The 19,576-nt window shown below is 38.8% G+C and overlaps 2 long non-coding RNA genes across 2 annotated transcripts; both read right to left on the reverse strand.

Annotated features, from left to right (window-relative positions):
• Positions 1 to 7,183: 7,183 nt before the first annotated feature.
• Positions 7,184 to 10,183, reverse strand: LOC140036036 (uncharacterized). The gene is made up of 2 exons (XR_011839934.1): positions 9,941 to 10,183; positions 7,184 to 7,408 (listed from the first exon to the last, which is right to left on the reverse strand). It is a non-coding gene; the product is annotated as an uncharacterized lncRNA (long non-coding RNA).
• A 6,123-nt stretch (positions 10,184 to 16,306) lies between these two features.
• Positions 16,307 to 19,306, reverse strand: LOC140036037 (uncharacterized). Its single transcript, XR_011839935.1, has 2 exons — positions 19,064 to 19,306; positions 16,307 to 16,531 (listed from the first exon to the last, which is right to left on the reverse strand). It is a non-coding gene; the product is annotated as an uncharacterized lncRNA (long non-coding RNA).
• Positions 19,307 to 19,576: the final 270 nt, after the last annotated feature.

Genomic DNA, 19,576 nt, shown 5'->3' on the forward strand with positions numbered 1-19,576 from the left:
ACGATGAACAAGTACCTCCCGTTCCACTAAGAAAACTGAATATGGGGTGCAAGGCCGCAGTAAAAGAAGAGTCTACTGTCATGTTACCTTCATACTCATATAGAGGTAACTGTGACGAAAATGCAAATCGTGCATCAAATCCATGAATGTCTGCAATTGGCGTCGGTGGTGCAGCAAATGGAGGAAATTGTTGCAACGGTATTCCTTGTGCACCTATGGTCATCGACGCCGGCGATGACATAAACATGTCCCTAGATGCATGAAAGTGTGCAGCTATATCTGCATTCACACCCGACATAGGTGAAGGTTTGCATGGGGTGAATTGCTGAATTGGAGGCGTGTGCGGATGATGAGTATCCATCCCCGTTATTTGAACGCTAGGTTCAGCAACGGTTGACTTATCGTGTAAACCATGTCTTAAATGTCTACCACGACTAGACGATGGTCCTATTTGAGATGGAACGAGTCGCACAGGTGTATGAAATGGGACATTTGATGCCGAAGGGTGCTCAGAATCGAATGGATAGGACTGTTCTACAATCATACGATCAAAACGTCGGAGGTATTGCATCGAACCATATGCACTATCCATGATGTTCAATAGACGTGGATATGACTGTTCACTGATATCATAAATATTGATAGCGTCCTGTGTCTGCTGACCAATACGCTGCATAGCACCCATTTGTAACAACAAAAAAATCGAATAGTTGTTAGGAATAATTGTTTAACGCACAGGAAAAATACGCTTAAAATGATATAAGTCTCAAGTAAATGCATACCAAATACTCAAATTGTCCAGAGACTCCCTGAAGCATTTGGTCCATCTGCGGATCCTGGTGGATAGGGCTTGAAATATATAGAACAGTGTGCTCATCATACTATTTGAGGTAATCATTTGATGGCCTGAATGTATTAGTAAGTTGATCCGTGACCTCCGCATTAGCGCGAGCATTCCAACATTCTATTCACCCCCTATGAAATTAGGCACAATTCCTTCCAGAATAACTAGACAGATCGAGTTGATGAACCCCGATCAGATTTGTGTTAACGGGTTTGGAAACATTTTGAACTAGTCCAAACTGACGCATGACACGATTTGGATAGTAAAACTCAATAATATGCCAAAATACGAGGGGAACTTTAGTCCACCAAATATGCTCGTCGTGTCTGCAGTATCGTGGTAGTATGGCCAATATTTTATCATTGTACGGTATCCATATGAATTGTCATAACGAAAAAGTAATTATTTATTTTCGAAAAGAATGGGATATATTAGCAAATAGTAATTGAAACTATAACATATAAAATACCTCATCCTTGCGTAGCAATGCAATATGCTCACGATAGTAGCTGCTGCACTTACCCAGCAAATCAACTCCTATACGTTCAGCTGCCCATCTGCCACCTATCGAAAATTCACCGGTCTCATGCGTTTGAAACATCTCCGGTTAGATGCTAGGAATTCGTTTCCATATCCATATTTGAAGTAATAGGTAAGGGCCGCTTGTGATAGCAGTAGAAGCACGCGAACCGTGACACATGCGTGAGTATAAACAGGCTAAAGTCGCTGACCCCCAAATGTACTCCTCCATCGCATCCAAATCTCGAACATAATCTAACCAGTTCAGGCTAACAAAATTCCCGCATGAATCTGCAAACAGTAGTCCACCCAATTAAATCAATATGTACATGCGAGCATACTGTCGAACCAGTTCATCGGGAGCATCTGGCGATACTGGAACAGTCAACTGCCTGTACATAGAAGACATCTTTAGGTAGCCATGATTTAGCATCGCATCTTTCGGTCAAAATCCTAAAATCTCGTTCACCAACTGTTTGCGCTCCTGTAGAGTTCGCCCAATGTGATTCAATGAAACGGGATGCCCGTCCACTCGTAGACCCCATAACACCTCTACATTTTGTAGAGTTATTGTCGACTCGCCCATAACAGGAAGATGGAAGGTGTACGTCTCCTGTCTCTAGCGCTCAACAAGGGCTGTGATGAGTCCATGATCTACAATAAGATATCCAACCATTCGAATATCACGAAATCCTGCACAGTTGACAAGGTAGGAGACAGCTAGTCAAAAAGTAAAAAGTGCCAGGCGCCTGACATGTGAGTGTCAGGCACCTGACAAAGGCCATGTGATTGTCATAGCCATTGTACGCAAATAATTGGGTAAAAACTACCACTACCGTGTCCAATCAGCACGGTAGCGGTGAGATTTTTTCAAAAAAATTCTAGTCGTTAAGATGAACAGCTAGATTTGATTGAATTCGCTATAAAATGCTAGATTATGCCCAGTTTCCACCGCTCACTCTCATTTCTCTTTCTTTGAAGCTGTTCTTCTTATTTCTCTCGCTTTCTGTCACTCTCAAATTTGCTTTGGCAGTTGTTTCTTGTTGCTGGATCCACGAGTGGCGCATTATATTGATTACGCAAGATTTCGTGGTGTTTGAGTGGCTGAATATCTTATTGTAGATCATGGACTCATCACAGCCCTCGTTAAACGGTGGAAACGGGAGACGCACACCTTCCATCTTCCTGTTATGGGCGAGTCGATGATAACTTTGCAAGATGTAGAGGTCTACGGGTGGACGGACGTCCCGCTACATTGAATCACATTATGTGAACTCTACAGGAGTGCAAACACTTGGTGAACAAGGTTTTAGAATTTTGACCGGAAAATGTGATGCTAAATCATGGCCCCTTAAAGGTGTCTTCTATGTACAGGCGGTTGACTGTTCCAGTACCGTCAGATGCTCTCAATGAACTGGTTCGGCAGTATGCTCGCATGTATATATTGATTTTATTGGGTGGGCTACTATTTACATATTCATGTGAGAATCTTGTTAGTCTGAACTGGTCAGATTATGTTTGAGGTTTAGATGCGATGGAGGAATACATTAGGGGGTCAGCGACTCTAGCTTGTTTATACTCACGCATGTGTCACGGTTCACGTGCTTCTACTGCTACCACAAGTGGCTTTTACCTATTACTCCAAATATGGGTATGGGAACGAATTCCTAGCATCCAACCGGAGATGTTTTCAGTGCATGAGACCGGTGAATTTTCGATAGGTGGTAGATGGGCAGCTGAACGTATAGGGGTTGATTCGTCCGGTAAGCACAGCAGCTACTATCGCGAGCATATTGCATTGCTACGTATGGATGAAGTATTTTATATATTATAGTTTCGATTACTATTTGCTAATATATTCCATTCTTTTCAAAAATAAATAATTACTTTTTCGTTATTATAGTTCATATGGATGCCGTACAGTGATGAAAGGTTGGCTGCACTGCCACGATACTGCAAACACGGCGAGCGCATTTGGCGGACTAAAGTTTTCCTCGTATTTTGGCACATTATTGAGTTTCACTGTACAAATTGTGTCATACGTTAGTTTGGACTAGTTCAAAATGTTCCCAAACCCATTGACACAAATCAGAACGGGGTTCATCAGCTCAATCTATCTGGCTATCTTGGAAGGAATTGGGCCCAATTTTATAGAGGGTGGATAGAATATTGGAATGCTCGCGCTAATGCAGAGGTCACAGGTCAGCTTGCTAATACATTTAGGCCATCAAATGATTACCTCAAATGGTATCACGAGCACACTGTTCTATATATTTCGAATCCTATCCACCACGATCCGCAGATGGACCAAATGATTCAGGGAGTCTCTGGACAATTTGAGTATTTGGTATGCATTTACTTGAGACTTCTATAATTTTAAACGTATTATTCCTATGCGTTAAGCAATTATTCCTAACAACTAGTCGATCTTTTTGTTGTTACAGATGGGTGCTATGCAGCGTATTGGTCAGCAGACACATGACGCTATCAATATTTATTGTTGATTTTTTGGGACATGAACTAAGAAACAACACCCTAGTGTTGCAAAAAAAAGCTTATAAGAGACTTGTATTGAAGGTAAAAAATGAACTTATATTCTACATTCATCAACTCACTATTTATAGTGATTACATGAAACAAACTAGCAAAATATCTAACTAACAATTATCCTAAAAATCTCAACAAAATATAATCATTTTCTACTAGCAAATCTCAACATGATCTTTGGTTAACAAATATCCTTACTCTTCTAATAACTAAATTATTTTGATATCAAACATAATCTAGCAAAATATGTAGGAAAAGTTGCATATCCCAACACTCCTCCTTGCCACTTTTGCTGCAGATTTTGAATTGTCTTCTCAAATCTTTGAATCTTGTTTTGGACGAGACTTTTGTAAGAAGCTTTGCAATTGATGATTAGCCTTGCAATGAACTTCTTCCTTTGGGTTTTTATGCAAGCTAAATATTAGTCTTGCAATGAACCACTTCTTTTGTCGTCTCATGCCAAACTCCACATAAAAGATGATTTTTTTTTAATGTTTCCAAATAACCTTCTCATAGGTTTAAAGTGGAACATCCTTTGACGACATTTGAACCTATACAGAAAATATGAAATTCTGCATGGTTCTTTATTTTGTCATCACCATCAAAATCAGTAAATTCAAAAACAGAAATGTTATAATCTTGATAAATATCAGGAATCAATTTGACACCTCCCGACTTATCAATGATCTCCTCCTGAATTTTTCAGAATCTGAATTCTTGATTTCATCATCATGTTCCACTTTAGAATTATCAAAATCTGACCAATTCATAGTGAAACTTTTCCTTTTTATTTTAATTGAGAATAATTTATTCTCAATCAAATCATTAGCCATTATCCTTGTGAAAACAGCATCAAAAACTGATATGTGAATGCTAGTCTTGGATCTCTGTCTAACTGCAACTTTGTGGTCTCTAATTTGTGTATCCATCAGCTCTTCAAATGCTAGTGAAACAAAATTCTTCTCCACCATATCCCGTAGATCATTGACTACCAAATAAGTCCAAAATTTTATGGCCCAAATTTGGTAAGTTTCACCACTAAAAGTTGAAACATTTGACAAAAAGTTCTTTCCTGTCATGGCTTTGAACTTATAAAGGATCCTCACCAATGCATCACTCTAAAAAAAAAAAGGACTCAGGCCCTTAAGATATAGACTCTTGATATCACTTCGTTGGTTTTTTGGGGGCCATAAACTAAGAAACAACACCTTAATGTTGCAAAAAAAGCTTATAAGAGACTTGTGTTGAAAGTAGAAAATGAGATTATGTTCTACATTCATCAACTCACTATTTATAGTGATTACATGAAACAAATTACAAAATATCCAACTAACAATTATCCTAAAAATCTCAACAAAATATAATCTTTTTCTACTAGCAAATCTCAACATGATCTTTGGTTAACAAATATTCTTATTCTTCTAATAACTAAATTATTTTGATATCAAACATAATCTAGCAAAATATGTAAGAAAAGTTGCATATCCCAACATTTATGATATCGGTGAACAGTCATATCCACGTCTGTTAACCATCATGGATGGTGCATATGGTTCGATGCAATACCTCTGATGTTTTGATCGTATGATTGTTGGACAGTCCGATCCATTCGATTCTGGGCACCCTTCGGCATCAAATGTCCCATTTCAGACGCTCGTGCGACGCGTTCCATCTCAAACAGGACCATCGTCTAGTCGTAGTAAACCTTCGAGACATGGTTTACATGATGAGTCAACTATTGCTGAACCTAGCATTCATATCATGGGGATGGATACTTATCATTCGCACATGCCTCTGATTCAGCAATTCACCCAATTCGAATCTTCACCTGTGCTGGGTGTGAATGTAGGGATGGTTGCACACTTCATGCATTTGGGGACATGTTTATGCCATTGTCAGCGTCGATGATCATTGGTGCACAAGGAACACCGTCCCAACAATTTTCTCCATTTGCTGAACCACCGACGCCAATTGCAGACATTCATGGATTTGATGTATGGTTTGCATCTTCATCACAATTACCTCTATATAAGTATGGAGGTAACAAGACAGCAGACTCTTCTTCCGCTGCGGCCTTGCACTCCATATTCAGTTTTCTTTGTGGAACGGGAGGTACTTTTTCATCGTTCGAACTTCCTGATTATTACAGTCTCGGATAGCTATTGGTCTTCCCATTTACCAGCCAACCAAATTATGCATCTAGTCATGTATCAACAGGAGATTTTGTCGCCTTTCGTTCCACGAATGATTATGGAACTAGAAATACTTCTGATTCGTCTCTGACGGCTAACGTTGACCCTGATAGTGCTTCCAGGGATGATACGCCGCATCGTGATTATTCGAATCATTCTGGTGTCGTTCTTGGTGAGCGTCAAAGACGACGATCAAAGAGATTTTGTTGTCCTTCCACAACGCCGCATGATGATAGTAAGGGTAAGGGTAAAGGCAAGAGCAAAGGCAACATGTGCCCTAAACATTGACTTTGTTAATGGTTGTACGTGTTAGGTAGTTATTATTTGAATGGTACTTTCCTTAAGTTTAAATTTTATCTATGTTTAATTTCACTTTTTTCGTAAACCCTAATTATTTAGACCCTGAACCTTAAATGCAAAATTGCAAAATCCTGCCTATCTCCTTGCGTTCCTAAACATTAAATGTCGGGCACAAATTTTTTATTACGTCACTTGTTATTCCAAACTTACTATCAGTTGAATAGCTATAAACACAAATATGCTCCTACCGCAAACATGAAGATATGGACTCGTATTATTTATAATACTTATAAATATTATTTATAAGATTTTTATAAATAAACTGCCCATTTACAATATTTATGAAATGTTTTTTATCAGTTTGGTAGCTGAAGAGAAAAACAAAAAAAATTCTAAAACGCTAATCAAGGCAGATTTCTATTTTACTGTTTTAGTTAGAATTTTAAAGCAAAAATCAAGACACATTTCTTATTTTACATCCATTGATATCTAATGTAATAATAAGTGACATTCCTTTCGCTTTGTACCAAACAAAAATAAAGTTAAAAATCGTAATACTGTATTTTTTTTTGTAAAATTTAGACCCCCTATCTGTTGATTTTAAACCTTCAAAATCCTCTTCTATCTAGTGCTCAATCAAAAGGGGATATTCTGTGACGCCCCACATCTCCCTAAGGCGGACCAAAGGGTATCCGCGGACGCCTGCCCAGCTCACGCCAGGACTCAAGCAATTCCATCCAAATTCAAACCGAACTAAACACTTCGATGAGAGCAACATGAATACAATAATGCGGAAGCGTTCAAGCTTAATAAGTCACTTAATGTATAACCAGTACATCGGGTAATCATGAAACGACTTCAATTCAAAGTACACATCAGGGCCCAAACATTTCAAGTTTACAATTTCCAAAAGTACAACCCAAACCAGGGCCTAGTCAAAATATATAACAGGAGTCTTAACAAAATTACAACGGATGGTTTCTCCATATTTCTCCAAGAGTCGGTCCTGTTAAGGAAAACAAAACTATAGGGTGAGCTAAACGCTCGTGAGGCCAAGAACACACATGCAAGCACTTAGTCAAATAACAAACCCAAATTTAATAAATAAAACCATGTCTTTTCAATAATCAATTATTCAAACAGGAAAAGTAATCAGAAACAATTCAAGGATATAGTAGCTCTCAGGAGCTAAGTTCCACTCGATCTGCCGTTGTCATTCGTATACCTTCCCGCATTGACCCTCCTGTCAACCGGGTCGGTATTTCCATTTCCGTAGATCACCACTTACTTCCCTCCGTCCACCGTACACCTCAAGGGCCCACAAGTCTATTATTGGGCGATACTCTACAAGTATGCCAAGCAAGACCTCTTATTAGGTCGAGCTTATAATCTCACGGCTCGTTCGAATCCCCGACCAAGCCCATTGCTGGCTCGAGTCTAAGGACGGCCTATGAGTTTGGGCGTCCCCCATTCATTTGAAAGTCGAGGAGGTTCACTCCAACGACACAAGCATTCATGACATAACATTTCATTTCATTCATTCATTCAAGACATTTCATTCATTCATTTGAAATTAGAACGAGTGCGATAAAGTACGCACCCGCCCTTGTTTTTAAAACTTTCAACAAATACCACAAATAAGCAAGTATCAATATTCACACACTTGACACTCACCGAGCAATTCAATAAGAATTATTTCCCGGAAGTTCAAGTGTCCACGGTGAGATCCTCTTGAAGGTCTCCTTGCGCGCCTGGCAATTTAATAGCGAATAATCATACAATTAACCCACTTATCAAGAAGATTGTACATTAGTACAATCTAAGGATTATTTCACAAAAAGGAACCTCAATTACACGTAAATCGAGGTTCAACTTGCCTTTTATCATGTACAATATTATTTGAGTTTTGATCATGAAAATCGTAAACAAAACGTTTAAGAACATCAAAAGAATAAAGAGTTTTTGAAAAACTCTATTTCTTTGAAATTGGAAAATTTTCCAGTTTTTTGATGAATCTTTGAAAAATCGTAACTCGCTCGGTATAAGTCGAAAATTGGAAAACTTTATACCGTTGGAAACCTCTTAGAGAGTACTATAAGTTTCTAGAAGACACTTTTTCATGAATCAAAGTGAAAAGTGGTCGAAAATGAGCTTGAAGATGCAGGGTCGGTTTTCATGGCAGAACGAAGTTGGTTTTTGGCCAACTTTGAAAATTCGGCACGATTCGTACGTTGCAAACCGGCCTCTGAAATTTTCAGCTCAATTAGTGTTGCAAGTGAAGTGTATGAAAAAAAACCAAGCGGATCAAGAATCGGAGTTTCGAGCACCGAGATACGGTAGCCCGAAGTTGAGCAAATTCAAGACTGGAGAAGAATTTCCAGATTTGAACCCCCAACTTTGGAATTTTAATTAGGTATCGAAACGAACTTGAATTGGCACCAAAATTGGCAGTGTTTCAATACTATATGGAAGGTATCTCTCTATCGAATTTTGGGGAAAAATACCTTCGGTAAGGTAGTTAATGAGCCAACCGAAGTTCAAGAAAATCCTAAGGCAAACTGCCTTTGACTTGCATTTCCCAATTTGCAATCGTCTAACCAAGAAAGTTATCCAACCATGGTTCATTTGTGAAATAAGGGTCTAAGATACACCCATAATATCTTTGGTAAGTGTTTAATACTAAAACATCAACTAACAAGTTCATTCCAAGATTTGGTTCCAAACCAGTCCCAACATTAGGGTTTTCCAAAACAGAGCAGTTCACTTGATTCAGTCACAACTCAGTCATTATAGCTCGAAATCGAGCATGGCTTACGCCGTTGGAAAATACATTCATAGAGTTAAAATATCACAGAAGAAATCATTTCCAAATTCGGCACCCATCTGGTTCAAATTTGGGCATCAAGTTGCTGCCTGAACACTTCATTCCAGATGAACAGAGCAACAGGACAGCGAACTTAAAACATTTGGTTCGGCTTGCTCACAAGGAATCAGAACGTGCATTATATACCAAATTAAAGCTAGGAATGTCTAGTTTCAAACGCCACCGACGGCACATGATTTCGACATCCGAGGACAGAGTTATGGCCAAATTACTACTGCTGGTCAGAGCATACGCGAATCAGTTTTCCAGATTTGCTGGTTTCGAACAAAAATTCATTTGCTCCATCAAACCCCAATATTTTCCAATGAAATTTTTCACACATCAAATACATCCTATAAACATCCAATCCAAGCCATTAAACCATTAAAATTTGGCCTGGAAATGGCCGAACATAGCAGGGGCAAAATCGGAAAGTTTAGCTTCTTACACCCAATGAAGTTTCCACTAATTACCCATCACTAATGCATCATTATAATCACTAAACCAACAATATAATCACCATTAATCATCACATCAGCAACAACAACCCAAGTGTGGGAATTCCAAGAGCCCACAATCACATTTTTACACCATAAACAAGTAACTAAGTGCATGCATGAGCTTAATCTTGCTATATAACCTCCAAAAGACAAGAATTCATGGGTTGATCATTACCTCTTCCTTAAGTGTGCAAGACCAGAAAATTTCGGCCTGCTTGAAGCTCCAAGAAACCGTGAAGATGCAGCCTTTTGTTAGCTAAATGTAGTCTCCAAGTGGTTTGCTAAGAGATCTCCAAGTTTGGTGTGATTTGGGTGGATTTTGGTGCATGGATTGAAGATGAAAAATGAAGACAATGGAGAGCTCTTCTCCTTCTTGTTGTTCGGCCAAGTGAGGTGAAGAGAGAGAGAGAGTGCTGATGCAATTGGCTTCCAAAGGAAGATTCTTTGTGTGGTGCAAAATGCACCTCAAAGTCAACTCGAAATAGTGTAATTTAGGGTGCGTTTGGACTTGATTTCTCGCGCGTTTGGTTCACTAGTGCACTAAACCTCTAATGCACTCATGTTAATATAGATATTATTCACTCTTAATTGTCTCGAAACAAGGGTCTAAAGTTCCTCAAATAAAGTCGCGCGTGTGAAAACGCGTACCGCCCATTTTACCGCTATAACGCGAAACTTTCGAAAAATTCTTATAACGATTGCACTACTAACTATCACTTGAATATTTATGCTTAAAATTACCTATTTTAGGACCATGGTACAAGTCTCCAATATTCCAAGCTTATTGTGCTAATACGCGGATAAAATCTCCAAGTACTATTCACTATTTTTACTAAACGCGCTCTAGGAAATTAATTTTCGAAACGAATCATTTTAAAAATATAACGAAGTTATATTACCATGTATTTAGGTCTAATAAGACTAGAAAATATTCCTTGGAAATAAAATCCAATTAAATAATTTATTAAGCCATAAATTAGGCATAAAATAATAGTTTTTTGCGAGTCCTCACATCCTCTCCCCCTTAAGAAAATTTCGTCCTCGAAATTTACCTTGGTCGATGAACAAGTCTGGATACTTCTCCTTGATTGTCTCTTCAACTTCCCATGTTGCTCCTTCTACTCCATGGTTCTTCCATAAAACTTTCACTAGTGGTATCTGCTTGTTCCTCAATTCCTTTACCTTTCGATCCAGAAGTTTTACCGGTCTCTCCTCATGGTCAGGGTTTCATCAATCTCAATATTCCCTGGTTGTAAAACATGAGAGGGGTTTGGATGATACTTCTTAAGCATGGACACATGAAACACGTTATGAATACGAGATAAACTCGGTGGTAATTCCAGCTTATAGGCTACATTCCCAACTCGCTGAATAATCTTATAAGGCCCTACAAACCTTGGTTGTAGTTTCTTCCCTTTTCCGGACATCAAACTTGCTTTTAAAGGCGTAATCTTGAGAAATACCATATCTCCAACAGTGAACTCCAAATCCTTCCTCCGATTGTCGGCGTAACTCTTTTGTCTACTCTGAGCGGTTTGAATTCTTTGCCGTATCAATTTCGCCTTCTCATTAGCCTCCTCAATCCAAGATACAATAGTCGTGTCTAAGATTTTCCGTTCACCTATTTCATCCCAACAAATTGGGGATCTACACTTCCGACCGTAAAGTGCCTCATACGGAGCCATTTGAGTAGAAGAGTGGAACCTATTGTTATAGGCAAATTCCACTAAGGTCAAGAACTTACTCCAATTCTCTCCGAAGTCCAGTACACAAGTCCTCAACATGTTCTCAAGAGTTTGAATTGTTCTTTCAGATTGTCCATCAGTCTGGGGATGATAGGTGGTACTAAAGTTCAACTTAGTCCCCAACACTTCTTGCATCTTTTGCCAAAACCTCGAAACAAATCTTGGATCCCTATCTGACACAATACTCACAGGTATACCATGTAGTCTGATAATCTCATCCAAGTACAATCTGGCCAACTTCTCCAATGGATATTTCATATTAATCGGCAGAAAATGAGCTGATTTAGTCAATCTATCTACTATCACCCAAATGGCATCATGGCCTCTCTGTGTCCTTGGTAAGCCTGATACAAAATCCATGGTAATATTTTCCCATTTCCACTCAGGTATTTCTAGAGGTTGCAAAAGCCCAGATGGTTTCTGATGTTCGGCTTTAACCTGTTGACAAACCAAGCATGTCTGAACAAATTGGGCAATTTCCTTCTTCATATTTTTCCACCAATAAAGACCTTTCAAGTCTTGGTACATTTTGTTCCCTCCTGGATGTACTGTAAACTTTGATCGGTGTGCCTCTTCTAAAATTTCTTTTCTAAGCCCTTCATCCTTTGGCATAACCACCCGATTTCGAAATCTCAATATTCCATCTGATCCCAAAGTGAAATCGGTCTGGTCCCCCATCTTGACTCTCTCCACCAACTTTTGCATTTCAGGGTCCTTTTCCTGAGATTCCTTAATACGTCCCAATAAAGTGGAGGTTATCACAATGTTCCCCAAAATCACTTTCCTTGGTTCTAATCGAGGATTCCAATAGCTAACTTCCTCCAACAATCGAATTTCCTTAACCATCAATCCAGCCATTTGTACCTGACGGCTCAAAGCATCGGCCACTACATTGGCCTTCCCAGGATGGTACTTAATAATGCAGTCATAATCTTCCAGAAATTCCATCCATCTACGTTGCCTCAAATTCAGTTCCTTCTGAGAAAATAAGTACTTAAGGCTTTTGTGATCTGTAAAAACCTCAAATGTCACTCCGTATAAATAGTGTCTCCATTTCTTCAAAGCAAAGACCACAGCCGCTAACTCCAAATCGTGGGTCGGATAGTTCCCTTCATGCGGCTTCAATTTTCTAGAGGCATAAGCTATCACTTTATCATTTTGCATCAAAACACATCCCAAACCTTCCTTAGATGCATCTGTGTAAACCACAAAACTATCATGTCCATTTGGTAGAGCTAGGACAGGCGCTCTAGTCAACCGTCTTTTCAACTCCTGAAAACTTCCTTCACACTTAGAACTCCAAATAAACTTTCCATTTTTCTTGGTCAACTCAGTCATAGGTCCAGCAATTTTCGAAAAATCCTGGATGAATCTCCGGTAATATCCTGCCAATCCTATAAAACTCCGAACTTCCGTTGGATTTTCCGGTCGTTTCCATTTCGAAACAGCTTCCACTTTAGCTGGATCCACTTTAATCCCATCCTTAGAAATTATATGCCCTAGGAAAGTCACTTCCTTCAGCCAGAATTCACACTTGCTAAACTTAGCATATAACTGATGTTCCCTCAAGATTTGTAAAACAATTCTCAAATGTTTCTCGTGATCTTTCACATTCTTAGAATACACTAAAATGTCATCAATGAAAATCACCACAAATTGATCCAAGTAAGGCTTAAAAACCCTATGCATTAAATCCATGAAAGCGGCAGGTGCATTGGTTAACCCAAAAGGCATTACTGCAAACTCGAAGTGCCCATACCTCGAGTTAAAAGCAGTCTTAGGTATGTCCTTTTCCAAAATCCTCAATTGATAGTAACCTTGCCTTAGATCCAACTTTGAAAACACTACCGCCCCTTGCAATTGATCAAACAGTTCATCGATGTGGGGTAGTGGGTATTTATTCTTAATCGTAACATCACTTAAACCTCGATAATCTATACATAACCTCAAACTCCCATCTTTCTTCTTTACAAACAAAACTGGGGCTCCCCACGGAGAATCACTCTCTCGTATAAAACCTCGTTCCAACAAATCCTGTAATTGTAACTTCAACTCCTTCAACTCAGCTGGAGCCATCCTGTATGGTGTCCTTGATATAGGTGCTGTTCCCGGAGTTAAATCAATTTTAAAAGCTATTTCCCGTTCCGGGGTAGAGACTCCAATTCTTCAGGAAAAACATCAGAAAATTCTTTCACTACCGGTGTGTCCTCCAGATTCACCTTATCGCTAGGGGTATTAATAAGAAAAGCCAAATATCCTTGAGCTCCCTTATTTAAAAATTTTCTAGCCCGAATTCCCGAAATAAGTGCAGACGAGGCTAACTTACCCCTTACATCCAGTAGAGCATGGCTTATATAATAATCACTTATCAGGTTCAAGTATTACATATCACACCAATCCAACCTATCAAATAGTCATGGTCCAATAGGGAATTAATCGCGTAATCAGATAAAACAGGCAAAAGGCTTGAAGTCGGACGTAAAGTCCCAGACATTTGGAAGAAATTCAGGATATAGCGAAGCTTCAAATCAAAAGTTCATCCCTGGTGGTGCTGGACAACACAACAAGCAATGCCCCACCAGAGAGGTTCAGTTCAACCGCTACAGAAGAGTAGTAGCCGGTCTACAACCACACCAGTACGAATAAGTTCAAGAGTAGGGTCAAAGCAGAGCCAAATACTTCAGGTTCATGGTGCATGAGTACGAACAAAAGTATAAGTTCAAGTTCAAGTGCAAGTTCAAGTTCAAATTCAAGGGTCATGAGTACGAGTAAGAACACCCTGGCCTAACCTCTGTCCAGCAATTCACATTCTTAAACAGTCACAAAATTCAAGTCCACATTCCATATATTCAGTCAAATTAGGTCCATTGAGGATACGCAAGAGCACACTAGCCTAAACAGGTTCAAGTCTCAAGTAAGCTCAGTCTAATCGGTTTCAGACAGTTCGAGTTCTCTTACCAACCCACTGCAATACTTTCGGAGTTCAAACTTCCTAAGATTGAAATACTGGCACAGAACCAATCATAACATATGTTGCGCACAAGAAAAGCTCACCAAGTTTCTAGCTAGGTTAATCCATTATACACTAGTAGATCGGATCTTCGGGTTTATGTTCGATTCATATTCGGTACTAGGGACCTATTAAATTATATGAAACTGTCTATCAATTTGTCTCACAAGTACAGGGTTGTCTAAGCCCTCGGTCACGGTCCCCTTTTCTCGTTCCTGCTACCCTACTTAAGAAAAGTCTATAAGCACAGGAAAAGGCATAACTAAGCATAAAGAGCGTAACGCGTATACAAGTTGCAAAAACATTTAAAATCAGGTCATGATTCATTACATGTATCAAAAGTTATAGCACGGTTAGAAGTTACAAAACAAGACCAATATGTCCAATATTGCACATAGGCAATTAAGTGCCACAAAAATATAGAAGTACATACAAGCAGGATACAAAAGGCCTCACAGCGTGCACTACCCCTTTCTAAGTCCATAGTTAAACCAAAGGGTCCAGACATCACTAATTTCAATCAGATCACACGCCTTTACGAAATTAAATCCAATAAAGCCATAACGCAAGCTAAAACCAAGATTATCCATTCGAAGCTCAAAATCTTTAATAACCAGCCACCAGTCGGAACACCATCATCTCCAAAAATAACCAGTCTTAGGGTTTTGTAATTAAAGTTTCAAGCTCCAAGTTCAAACCCAAGAATAAGTACAACTTGCTACCTTACGTGTCAAATGGAAACCAAATCAATTCACACTAACTTGTACTCTTGAATGCAGTTGCTCTCTATATCTCAAAGTTGCCTCAGTCCGTACATTTAAAATTGGCTCACTCTTCTTGAAAGTCAAGAATTTTAAAACATAAGAAGAGTATTTCAAGTAATCAAAAATCTTATCAAGTTCAGGATTCAAATTATTAAACATAAGCTTGCCATTCTTTCGAAAACTCAGGATATATATATATATATATTTTTCTTCGTGTAAAGCATGGACAAATTCAAGTGTGAGATTACACCAATATACAATCAAGGGGGAAAACTTAGTTTAGAAAATGTTAATCTTGTATTAACCCATCATATACAAAGTTCAACAACTCATTAGTTATTCACAAATTTTCAAATGTGAAATTCAAGTAAAACTCACCCTTTTACCAAAATCGGAAAATTACACATATTTAAAGCATATATATCTTACTTCCACTCATCGCTTACAAATAAAACTAGTACATCCTAGTTTTTCTTTAAATTTTCAAAGCAGAATATCTTTAGAAGATATGTGGGCGGAAAATACATTTTATTCCTTTGTACTTTTATCTTGGTTCAAAATCATCACACATGGAGTTTGACTATCAAATCTCGGTCCCTTACCCTCCATAGCCAGTACTAATAATTATCTCAATTCTTTCCACACTTACAAATATAATGATAATTCAAATTCATCCAATCTTTCACTACAAATCTCTCATCCCATATCTTCCTTCAATATAACATCACCTAATTCCTCAGTTTCTTTTGCAAGTCCCAAATAATAAATTTCTTTAACCCCTAAGATACAATGGATCCTTGTCACATAATATCCAAATTAATCCCACAGTCAGGCATCCTAAACTTTAAGCCTAGGATACGCTACAGATCTGAAGCCTAAGCTCTGATACCAACTGTGACGCCCCACATCTCCCTAAGGCGGACCAAAGGGTATCCGCGGACGCCTGCCCAGCTCACGCCAGGACTCAAGCAATTCCATCCAAATTCAAACCGAACTAAACACTTCGATGAGAGCAACATGAATACAATAATGCGGAAGCGTTCAAGCTTAATAAGTCACTTAATGTATAACCAGTACATCGGGTAATCATGAAACGACTTCAATTCAAAGTACACATCAGGGCCCAAACATTTCAAGTTTACAATTTCCAAAAGTACAACCCAAACCAGGGCCTAGTCAAAATATATAACAGGAGTCTTAACAAAATTACAACGGATGGTTTCTCCATATTTCTCCAAGAGTCGGTCCTGTTAAGGAAAACAAAACTATAGGGTGAGCTAAACGCTCGTGAGGCCAAGAACACACATGCAAGCACTTAGTCAAATAACAAACCCAAATTTAATAAATAAAACCATGTCTTTTCAATAATCAATTATTCAAACAGGAAAAGTAATCAGAAACAATTCAAGGATATAGTAGCTCTCAGGAGCTAAGTTCCACTCGATCTGCCGTTGTCATTCGTATACCTTCCCGCATTGACCCTCCTGTCAACCGGGTCGGTATTTCCATTTCCGTAGATCACCACTTACTTCCCTCCGTCCACCGTACACCTCAAGGGCCCACAAGTCTATTATTGGGCGATACTCTACAAGTATGCCAAGCAAGACCTCTTATTAGGTCGAGCTTATAATCTCACGGTTCGTTCGAATCCCCGACCAAGCCCATTGCTGGCTCGAGTCTAAGGACGGCCTATGAGTTTGGGCGTCCCCCATTCATTTGAAAGTCGAGGAGGTTCACTCCAACGACACAAGCATTCATGACATAACATTTCATTTCATTCATTCATTCAAGACATTTCATTCATTCATTTGAAATTAGAACGAGTGCGATAAAGTACGCACCCGCCCTTGTTTTTAAAACTTTCAACAAATACCACAAATAAGCAAGTATCAATATTCACACACTTGACACTCACCGAGCAATTCAATAAGAATTATTTCCCGGAAGTTCAAGTGTCCACGGTGAGATCCTCTTGAAGGTCTCCTTGCGCGCCTGGCAATTTAATAGCGAATAATCATACAATTAACCCACTTATCAAGAAGATTGTACATTAGTACAATCTAAGGATTATTTCACAAAAAGGAACCTCAATTACACGTAAATCGAGGTTCAACTTGCCTTTTATCATGTACAATATTATTTGAGTTTTGATCATGAAAATCGTAAACAAAACGTTTAAGAACATCAAAAGAATAAAGAGTTTTTGAAAAACTCTATTTCTTTGAAATTGGAAAATTTTCCAGTTTTTTGATGAATCTTTGAAAAATCGTAACTCGCTCGGTATAAGTCGAAAATTGGAAAACTTTATACCGTTGGAAACCTCTTAGAGAGTACTATAAGTTTCTAGAAGACACTTTTTCATGAATCAAAGTGAAAAGTGGTCGAAAATGAGCTTGAAGATGCAGGGTCGGTTTTCATGGCAGAACGAAGTTGGTTTTTGGCCAACTTTGAAAATTCGGCACGATTCGTACGTTGCAAACCGGCCTCTGAAATTTTCAGCTCAATTAGTGTTGCAAGTGAAGTGTATGAAAAAAAACCAAGCGGATCAAGAATCGGAGTTTCGAGCACCGAGATACGGTAGCCCGAAGTTGAGCAAATTCAAGACTGGAGAAGAATTTCCAGATTTGAACCCCCAACTTTGGAATTTTAATTAGGTATCGAAACGAACTTGAATTGGCACCAAAATTGGCAGTGTTTCAATACTATATGGAAGGTATCTCTCTATCGAATTTTGGGGAAAAATACCTTCGGTAAGGTAGTTAATGAGCCAACCGAAGTTCAAGAAAATCCTAAGGCAAACTGCCTTTGACTTGCATTTCCCAATTTGCAATCGTCTAACCAAGAAAGTTATCCAACCATGGTTCATTTGTGAAATAAGGGTCTAAGATACACCCATAATATCTTTGGTAAGTGTTTAATACTAAAACATCAACTAACAAGTTCATTCCAAGATTTGGTTCCAAACCAGTCCCAACATTAGGGTTTTCCAAAACAGAGCAGTTCACTTGATTCAGTCACAACTCAGTCATTATAGCTCGAAATCGAGCATGGCTTACGCCGTTGGAAAATACATTCATAGAGTTAAAATATCACAGAAGAAATCATTTCCAAATTCGGCACCCATCTGGTTCAAATTTGGGCATCAAGTTGCTGCCTGAACACTTCATTCCAGATGAACAGAGCAACAGGACAGCGAACTTAAAACATTTGGTTCGGCTTGCTCACAAGGAATCAGAACGTGCATTATATACCAAATTAAAGCTAGGAATGTCTAGTTTCAAACGCCACTGACGGCACATGATTTCGACATCCGAGGACAGAGTTATGGCCAAATTACTACTGCTGGTCAGAGCATACGCGAATCAGTTTTCCAGATTTGCTGGTTTCGAACAAAAATTCATTTGCTCCATCAAACCCCAATATTTTCCAATGAAATTTTTCACACATCAAATACATCCTATAAACATCCAATCCAAGCCATTAAACCATTAAAATTTGGCCTGGAAATGGCCGAACATAGCAGGGGCAAAATCGGAAAGTTTAGCTTCTTACACCCAATGAAGTTTCCACTAATTACCCATCACTAATGCATCATTATAATCACTAAACCAACAATATAATCACCATTAATCATCACATCAGCAACAACAACCCAAGTGTGGGAATTCCAAGAGCCCACAATCACATTTTTACACCATAAACAAGTAACTAAGTGCATGCATGAGCTTAATCTTGCTATATAACCTCCAAAAGACAAGAATTCATGGGTTGATCATTACCTCTTCCTTAAGTGTGCAAGACCAGAAAATTTCGGCCTGCTTGAAGCTCCAAGAAACCGTGAAGATGCAGCCTTTTGTTAGCTAAATGTAGTCTCCAAGTGGTTTGCTAAGAGATCTCCAAGTTTGGTGTGATTTGGGTGGATTTTGGTGCATGGATTGAAGATGAAAAATGAAGACAATGGAGAGCTCTTCTCCTTCTTGTTGTTCGGCCAAGTGAGGTGAAGAGAGAGAGAGAGTGCTGATGCAATTGGCTTCCAAAGGAAGATTCTTTGTGTGGTGCAAAATGCACCTCAAAGTCAACTCGAAATAGTGTAATTTAGGGTGCGTTTGGACTTGATTTCTCGCGCGTTTGGTTCACTAGTGCACTAAACCTCTAATGCACTCATGTTAATATAGATATTATTCACTCTTAATTGTCTCGAAACAAGGGTCTAAAGTTCCTCAAATAAAGTCGCGCGTGTGAAAACGCGTACCGCCCATTTTACCGCTATAACGCGAAACTTTCGAAAAATT

This window comes from Coffea arabica, chromosome 2c, assembly GCF_036785885.1.
Source record: "Coffea arabica cultivar ET-39 chromosome 2c, Coffea Arabica ET-39 HiFi, whole genome shotgun sequence".
In the NCBI taxonomy this organism is placed as follows: Eukaryota; Viridiplantae; Streptophyta; class Magnoliopsida; order Gentianales; family Rubiaceae; genus Coffea; species Coffea arabica.